Below are 9,734 nucleotides of genomic sequence, written 5' to 3'. Positions count from 1 at the left end.
GATCATGAGTATCTTATGTGATTTTCAAATTTTCCTGCATCTTTTTGTGGACTTCTTGCAACGTCACTTACGAAAGCTGGTGGAAGAGAACGTACTGCATGATACATACAACAGACTGCTGACGTTTCTTTCAAGCGATATGCTGGATTTGTTGTGGACTCCAATTAGGAGCAACCATATGTTCATGAAGTACGTAAAACAGTCGCTACCATATACAGAGCCCCAAGAGACTCGTCTCGTGAGGCTGTGACTACCCCAAGTCATGTCTTGTACTACGTGCCCATACGCCAAGTACGGGTAAATATGCTTTCCGCAGGCGATGCTATGGAGCATATTCTGGGTGCATGTTGTGAATCGAGAGACACCAAAATCATCTGTGACATTCTTGATGGTGACTTCGCAAGAGAGAGGGCCATCCTACGCAGCGGTGATGCCGACACAATAATTTTGCTGCTCTACACAGATGAGCTGGAGCTTATAAATCCACTTGGATCTGCCGCTGGTGTCCACGAGATCCTGGCTGCATATTTCTCAGTGCTCAACTTGCACCCCAAATATCGGTCGCGACTGAACGCCATTCACCTTGTCATGCTCGTTAAGTACTCACATGTTAAGACACACGGAATTAAAAGAGTTTTTGACACGGTCATCAAAGAAACTATAAGCCTACATGAGAGTGGACTCGAAATCTCATGTGGAGGAGAGAAAAAGAAACTAAAGGTTTGCCTTCTTGGCATTGTTGGGGACAACTTGTCGCTCAACCGCATTGGTGGCTTCAGCAGCTCCTTTGGTAGCGGCCACTTTTGCAGGTTTTGTGTGACAGACTCGAAGGACATTAATCAAGTCACTACTGAACGCAATTGCCTGATACGTACTGCAGCACTGCACAATAGCCACCTTGCTGACATCGAAGTTGACCGTTCAAAGTGTAAGCTATATGGCGTTTCAATGGAGTCGCCATTATTGCAAGTTCCAGGTTTTGACGTTACACAACAGTTATTGCCAGACGCAATGCATGACATCCTTGAAGGCGGTACTGCTTTTGTTTTGAAGCATGTGCTCAAGTCACTTGCATCTTCATGAGTAATCACGGCACCAACTCTAGCCGTGGTGTCTACATTCAAGTGTGGCTTTCATGACATGAAGTCTAATCCAGTTCCCATTCCAGAGTCCTTCATTTCATCGACTGGAAGTCTAAAAGGCACAGCCAGTCAGAAGTGGTGTATTTTTCGTCTCCTGCCACAAATGATCGGTCACCTGGTGCCCGAAGGAAACCAAGCTTGGGAAGTGTACTTGCAATTTAGGCACATTGCTGACATTGTGCTGGCAGATAAGGTTCCAGTGGACATTATTGCATATTTGGAAGCTAACCATTTTTCTGCAGACGCTTGTACAACGTTTTCCTGGCCAAAGATTGATTCCAAAAATACACTTCCTGGTGCACTACCCGCGCTTTATCCGCATGTATGGGCCTCCAAGAATGTACTGGAGCATGAGGTTTGAAGCGAAGCATTCTTACTTCAAGAACATTGCCACAAAGTCGAAAAGCTTTGTGAATATCTGCCGATATTATCTGCCGAAGACTATGTCAACCCGAGGACAGCTTCTGCAGTGTTACGAATTCTCGGCACTTACTTTGCCAAGGCCACTTAGTACGAGTGCTCAGAAAGCTGTAGAGTGGTCGGAGCTTCCGGATTCAGTCAAAGCACTCTTCCCTGCTGGTGTTGCCCAGAATGAAAGTCTATGTAGTGTACGGTAGAGCCCTGCACGGGCCCGGGCCTCCGACACGGCCCGGGTTTGTTATTGGCTGTGTGCTCCGGGCCGCGCCGAGCTCCAACCGACAAAATACGCCAGCACCGCGGGCCGGGCAGGGCCCGGGCCGACAAATATGTTCCCGAGAGTCAGGCAGGGCCGGGCCACGCAGCTAATTCCACACAATGGAGATGCATTAGTTCATATCATCATGCGCTTGCGTCATTTTTGTGCATATTTTGCAAAGACAAGCAAAGGATACTGTATTATGCATATGATTCGACCCTCTAGAACATTCTCCAAGCCACTTTACATTGCTCCTCACTCCTCACATATTTCATAATCACTTTGGCAAAGCTTGGTGAGAGGGGTAGGGACTGGGAGAAGCATTTTGTCGACAGCAGGCTCTACCTCCGCAAAATCTTGACAGTGTAACGATAACGCCCATGCCCGCGTGCGTTCTGGACTTAATTTGGTCTCGTGCGGTTACGGTGTTAAACCGCCATCACTTGTATGTTTGTCTTCTCTTCTTATAAATTTACTTATAAATTCGTTTGATAATCGCCAGAAACGCGTACGTCGTGGCTGGAAATACTAGGCCGGGATCTACTCTCCGGGTCACCGGGCCGGGCCGGGCCGGGCCGGGCCGGGCCGCATAAAAATATGAAGGTCCGGGCCCGGGTTGGGTCGGGCCATTTTTCGATGCGCCCGGGCCGTCTCGGGCCCGAAAAAGTCGGCCCGTGCAGGGCTCTAGTGTACGGTCTGCCAGCCTTTATGCTAGCACGTACAGGGTTGGTGATGTATTTTGTGTTGGTTGGAAAGAAGAAGCTGCACTGTTTGCACAAGTGTTTTTAATGATTCTTCACCGAGGCACACTCCTAGTCTTCAATGAAGTACTTCACACACTGCAGTTCTACCAACATCGACATTGCTACGAGGTACAGCGTTCAGGACTTTACAGTCTGCTAGCTCCTGAGTACAGAGCATTGGACTTGTATGAGTATGGAAATGGATACGAGGTGGTTCCGCACTTTGAGTTTTATGAAGAAAGTGTCGCTGCTACTAGTGGGTGACTGACAAACAATGGCCTGGTAAATGTAAATGCTGCAGGTACGAACTGTGCCGATGTAATTTTATGAATCATCAGCTCCCCACTTCCTCTTTTAGAAGTTGACTGCTTTCACTGTGGGTATTGCACATCTTGTGTGGAAGTCAGTTTTGGTGCAGCAGAGATACCCTCCAAGCTGCTTTAGCTGCAGGGAAGTATGGTTGTAAAGAGTTCTGTAACTGTTTGACTCTCTATGTTTGCCATTTTCATTCCATTAATCGGACGATTGCATCTGGAAACCAGTCTTTGAAACCGATATCGCTATGTTTGACAATACACATAGCTATTTTTTTAAATAAAAAAACTGCTTAGATATTAAATAAATGAATTTTAAGGATCAGCACTGTATCCATGGCCGCGGAAGCTCTGACAACGTTGTGTCGCTTCCTATAAGCGGAGAGCAGGGCTGGGCATGTATTAGAGAGAGCTGGGCAGAGACGGGATACGGGATAATAGTCAGGCTATGTCACTCTTTAGCGTGGGATTTTCGATACCGTGGCCAGTGGTTCACAAGGAATGAAATGACACTGCAGTCTTGAAATCGACGGAAACAGATGTGATTGTCAAGTGTGCAGTGTATGCACAAATAATTTGTGAATATATGGCTCTAGATAACACCATATAATTGGGAACATTAAACTCTTCTTCTGCTTTCGCAGAAAAAGAGACGAACCCCCTATCTTCAGCTTTTAATAGACCCTATTTTGAGGCAAATGTCGTTGAATGAAAATAGCAGTCGCACTTTTAGCTCGGAAGAGAAACGACTGAAAGTAGTATGAAAGAGAGATGACTCAGAATTTAAATTAGCCTGCAAGAGAACGCTACAGAGTTTTGTTTCACCAGGTGTAATGCGAGTGACCATTGCAACTGTGTGCGTTAGTGCCACTATATATTTTGTTAACATGGAGAAGGTGAATAATAAAAGGATAATGGTATTCGGAAATGCTGTTTGTGACGAGACGTTTTCTGAAATTGCACTGCACATTGAAGGTGTAATTGTTTTTCAAAACAACTCTGACTAAGGAAAATAAACATTATACTGCTGACCTGTTTTTTCATTCATTTTTGTAGTGAGCTAGTATTCAGCTGTCAAATAGTACCACAGTGTAAAAGGAAAAAGAGAAAGCGTTGTTGTTCTGTACGGCCCGATTTAGCAACTGTAGGCTATTGCCACGCTGGCTGAATTATTCCAAGAGCAAAACCAGGTAGTTCTGGCATGAGACGCCATTGTAAAGCTAACAATATCAACGGTGGCAATTCAAAATATCGCAATCAATATGTAAGCAAAAAAACAAGTGATTGAATTACAGTGCTTCATTGGAGGGTGCGTCGACACACAACTCAAGTTTTCAGGGCTGGAAACTTCCAAAGAGTTCATGTGAGATCACCAATACCCATGCAGTCAAAAAATAAAATTAAGAGAAGACAGTCAAATTATTTGTTGTACATCCGTCAAACAGTATGAAGGCTCCCCAGGCTGCAAGTGAGCATTCGTTCAATTAGCTCCTGATGCAGAGTTAACAGATGGTTTGGGGGAGTTACTAAAGAGGAAGAAATAAAAAACGCAAATTGAGGGAGTTGAAAGGGTGTCAAGTAGGAGTAGAGTTGCAGCAGGGAGGGTAAAAATGCTTAAAACTCTCTTTCTACTCCCTTTTTTTTTCAGAGTGTGGCAAACCTGCCTGGTGTATCTCGACGATGTTGTCGTCTTCGGAAGAACTTTCGAAGAACATGTTGAACGGCAGAAGCAAGTCCTCGAGGCTATCAGAACTGCAGGGCTGACGTTGAAGCCTCAGAAGTGTCGATTCGGCTACGAAGAACCGACTCGGCCATCTCGTGAGCAGCGACGGCGTACGCCCCGACCCCGAGAAGACGGCGGCCATCGCAAATTACCCTGTCCCTTCTAATGTGAAAGACGTTCGAAGCTTTCTTGGCCTTTGCGCCTACTACCGACGGTTCATTCCGAACTTTTCAAGAATTGCGTCACCCCTGAATGCCCTCACAAAGGACGGATCCACGTTTATCTGGAGTGAAGCCCAGCAACAGACGTTTGATGAATTGAAGACGCGTCTACAGAGCGCACCCGTGCTTACCCACTTCGATCCAAACGCCGAAACAGAAATACACACCAACGCAACCAACGATGGTCTAGGAGCGGTGCTCGTTCAATTTCACGACGGAGTCGAACGTGTCTAGAGTAGCTTGATGGGCTTGTGTTTTTGTCCCTGTTTTGAATGCTCCTTGTTCTCCGAGTCGAACGTGTCATCGCGTACGCAAGCAGAACGCTAACGAAGGCAGAGAAGAACTATTCGACGACCGATAAAGAGTGTCTTGCATTCATATGGGCCATCACAAATTTGCGTCCCTACCTGTACGGACGACCGTTCAAGGTGGTAACAGACCACCATTCTCTGTGCTGGCTGGCTGGTTTAAAGCTCAGCTACGCCGATTTTCGAGTGTTACAGAATGGAATGGTACTCACACGATGTGTTCATAAGGGAACACTGATTATGTATGCAAAACAGTTATCCCAAACTCCTCGCGGTTTTCCGAAAAGGTGAATTTTTAGTTTCACTGACATCCCGTCTTGTGGCCCGCAAACCCTGTGTCGACGACACATTCGTGGTCTGCCCGCGCTCCGGCTTGGTATGACTTTTGGCTTGGTTTCTTCCGCCAAGCCGGCCAGTTTCTCCTGCCGAGCCGTCTGCTGCGCAGATTCACATTGGGGAAGTGATAAACAGTTCGCTATTAGGGAGCCAGTATATTTCTGGACTTCACTAAACCCACGAGGAACGTGAGTTTTGCTTCCTTCGACTGCAAAGCATTTGCTAGGCCAGTACAGACTTCCTGGTGTGATTCGTGTTCTGTGCTGCGTGCCGAGAATGCGTGAGCGTTTTGCTCCCGTCTGCAAGAACACTTCAGCATGCAGTTCCAATGTTTCAAACCACAATTTTCCGAAAGGTGAAAGAGAAATCTATTGACTGCAACAATCGGTTACAACTCCGACTGGGTGCCACCTTCGAAAGCAGTGATCTGTTCATCTGGCTCATACGAATGTTACGGAAGCAATGCGCAACTTGTTTCACAAGAAGCCGAAGATGTCTCGTCCGGGATGCCGTGCCAACCTTATCTGCAGCAGGAGATTGCAGGGGCAGGACTAGGCAGCAGATAAAGGTAAGACGCGTAATGTTAGACAAGTCAGTCATGCGGTGCAAATTGCATCACGTAGAAGAGAAAAATACGCTATCTGTCAGTTACTGCTTCATCCTTTGAGATTACGCCCCAGCGTGTGTATTCTCAGTACAGATTTGGAATTGCCTTATTTGTTAAATGACTTCGCAGGCATTCTGGCACCACCGAAAAGCTTGCACTCCACGTCTCAACTATCACCGTCTGGGTTTCAATCTGACGGCTGTCACCAGTGCCAACCAGACGCCCCTTCGAAGTTCATCTGTTTTTGTTGACGGAACAGTGACACCTGGTACTGAGACATTTCATTTTCTGATTAATCAAGTGCATTCCACCACTTGTGCTCGACTTCTTGTGTTCGTATACCCTTGCTGTTGCTCGCTGGCTTAGAGCAACCATGCCTGAGGTGCCAGCGCTTTCAGAGTACATTTAAGCAGTATCATCGTATCACATGCACGGCAGCACATCTTGTGTATTTTGAGTAAGGTATAAATTCAATGTTCGCTCAGCTGTTGTATTTTGGTCACAAATAAGGTGTTCTTCCAGAGCGCCCAAGGGCAGTTCAAGCAGTTTCATGTGTGCAACAGCACATACTTTTTCTCAGTTTTGACTAAGGTAAATCGAAATCTTCCAGTTGATGTCTTTCGGTCATAAATTATGTTTTTCGAGACATTCAAACAGCACCATGTGTGCAACAGTACATACTTTTTCTCAGGTGCAGCAGAAGCTTGTGTTGCATTCAAGTGGTATCATGTATACAAAAACTAGTTTTATGCCTTTCTGTAGCTGCTGTACTAATATTGTGAGTACAGAGACACTCCTGCATAGCATATCGGAACATCTTGTGTGCTATTGTTGGTATGATCTGCAGCAGTATATTGATAATGTTAATTATTCAATGACTTTAGCTAACATTTACATTCTTACTTCTAGGTAAACCTGTCACGCAGATGCCCTACCCCTTGGTATGCATAGTTCAAGATTGTACCGAAACAATCCACCTGGAGCATTATTCTTCAATTGGCAGTGGCATTACTATCACAACACACCACATACTTCATGTGTATGGTGCGTGTACAATGCATCAAACTTATTCTCATGTACAGACCAGCTGGTACGCAACTACAACATGAAACAACTGACACAGAGACCGTAAGGTCATGCCTTTTCCTCCACGCCTCGGGTTTCATGTTATTATCCTCACATGCAGCTCAATTCGCCTGTGCTGTGCAGCATGAGCAAAAGCATATATTGTTTGGTCACATGACACGGAACATAAATACAGTGAAACCTTCCTATGTTGGACACCCGCAGTGCAGCCGAAGCGTCTCCTACGTATAGAGGTGTCCGAGTTACAGAATATGACGGCAACAAAAAATTGAAGAGATCACAGCTGTGAGAAATGTCCCCCTTCTTCAATTTAAGGTCCTTAGTGGTACCTGGTGGTGGTGCCTGGTAGTGGTACCTCTACCCACTCTTCACTGATAATTATTACTGATTTTACTATATTCAATTCCGTTCAGATTCTACTCAATGGCATTACATCCGGAGCTTTTCGAGCAGCAAGGACTTGTCTCTGAAGCGTCAGCCTACTTCTCATAGCTTTGGTGCAGTGCTCGTTCAAAGGCTCTAGACAAACTGAAGACAAGTGCTCACGTAAAGAATTACAATGTAGACTGACAGCACTTGTTTTTGGACTTGAAAAACTAAAGCAACAAAATGCTGAGACCAGAATAGGGGAAAAAAGGGGCAAAAGTCAAGGCTACTGGCTCATTTTGGGTCTTTTTGGTGCAAAGATGGGCCGACATTGAGGTAATTTGGCCAGGGTTTTGTCCGACTTTGCAGGGAAAACCCTATCCTACTTCCAAGATAGGGAGGTGTCCGACATAGAGAATTTCGTCCCCATGTAGTTTCAATGGGAGCCTGCCCGTGCAATGAAATCATGGGGAGTTGTCCGAGGTAGGGAGGTGTCCGACTTTGGAGGTTTTACTGTACTGTAGAGCATTCTACATCATGTAATCTAACAGTTGTTCACGTTTGGATATTTTAACCATGGAATTTACCCTGCATGCACCATACGATGTCCAAACACTAACAACTGCTAGAGAGCAGCATGTACTGTTTCCGTATAGCACTTATGGCGTGCGTCCTGTGATCGGAAACAGTGGTGTCTTTTTTCTGCTACAACCAGTAAACTACAGTAAAGATTTAGAAATACTGTGTCATACCATAAAGCACTATGGGAAATGGCAGTTTGAAAAACTGGAGAAGACTGTCATTAGAATGGGGGACATGTTCTACGGTGAAATTTCTTACAGTGTGTGCTGTACCACGTAATGCACTGCAGGCCTACCACAGTATGGTAACGCGCTGAATACTGATTTGCTCAAAAAAGGAATGTGTACGTTTCTTGTACTAACTTCCCATTATGCAAAGTAGTAGAAAAATGTTCTCAGCCAATGAGGAGGGAGAGGACATCATTCTGGAGTCTCGTTGACCTACAATGTGTCGTGTGTGAATGTCATTTTGAAGAGTGTAGGTGGTACAAGACTGTGTTCCCACATTCTTGGCAGTGTTGACTAATAACCATAATAAAGTAGAGGGTACATTTGCTGCTTCATATATTTGTGTCATGGCAAAGCATGTAGAGATACATCTTCCTCAACATGCAGGTGACAAAACTGCTTTTTATGCCTAAACTATGACAAATAGTTGTGTGTTCAGCACCACTAATCATGTGCCGGCCTCCATGACATGTCTGTGACATTCCAAAGTGATTAACATGTCCCATATATGTGTGCAATGCTGAAGATGACTGTGTACCTTCCATGGATTCTTGATTCAAGAAAAGTACTGTGTGATTTGCTAACAGCGCCTGGCTGTACCTTCACAATTCTACATAAAAATATGTAAAGTTTGCTGAAGGAAACATCATGAAGGTCCATAGCGAAAAACCCTGAGACGAGGGATAGGAAGGGACATACACAATGTCTCAACATAGCGTGTTTATGTCCCTTCTTGTATCTCCTCTTCAGGTCTCGCCATTATGGACACTATCACCAGCTCGCTTGCTGTTGAACCGTTCTTTCAACGATAAGGGTCACTTTCATGGACTGGATGGCAGCCAACATGCTGTCAATAAAAAGAATAATGGAAGGAGCTCAATATGATCCTTAGGCTGTGTGTGGTCATTGCTTTCTGACAAATGGTGACTTAGAATTTCAGGACAGTGCTTGCAGTGGTAGTATTCTTGTGTTCTCACCCTTGACGCCCATTGTGTGTCATCGGTCACCCGTAATCTGCTAATATGCACATAGCTCAAACAAAGTATATTTGTATTTCTTTGAATACAGTTGGTACAACACATTGTTTTTTACATGTTCTTTGGAAAATATAAATAAATTCTCTACTCTGCAAGTCTCCTGTCAGCTCTACAGAGCAGCTTCGAATTTCACTAGAAGCCACGTGTGAAGCCTAGACCAAACTAGTGGTGAAGGTCCATATAGGTCATAGATAGATACTATTATTATTATTAGATCATATGTCAGGCTTAGGTCCTGGTTGGTAGCAACGCATTTGAATCTTATTAAAAATGGGTGCAGGAGGCGACCAACATAACTAAATACACCAACTGCCTCTCACAAATTTTGTGGTGTTATACTTTTGAAACAACATTAATATGCCACAG

At 44.9% G+C, this 9,734-nt stretch overlaps 1 long non-coding RNA gene across 1 annotated transcript; it reads left to right on the top strand.

Moving 5' to 3' along the window:
* The first annotated feature begins 5,334 nt into the window (after positions 1-5,334).
* On the top strand, positions 5,335-9,511 carry LOC135375513 (uncharacterized). The gene is made up of 3 exons (XR_010417262.1): positions 5,335-6,031; positions 6,200-6,338; positions 6,980-9,511. It is a non-coding gene; the product is annotated as an uncharacterized LOC135375513 (long non-coding RNA).
* Positions 9,512-9,734: the final 223 nt, after the last annotated feature.

This window comes from Ornithodoros turicata, unplaced genomic scaffold (assembly GCF_037126465.1).
Source record: "Ornithodoros turicata isolate Travis unplaced genomic scaffold, ASM3712646v1 ctg00000882.1, whole genome shotgun sequence".
NCBI lineage: Eukaryota > Metazoa > Arthropoda > Arachnida > Ixodida > Argasidae > Ornithodoros > Ornithodoros turicata.
Note: the sequence above shows the minus strand (reverse complement) of the source record. Positions and strands in the feature narration are given on the sequence as shown.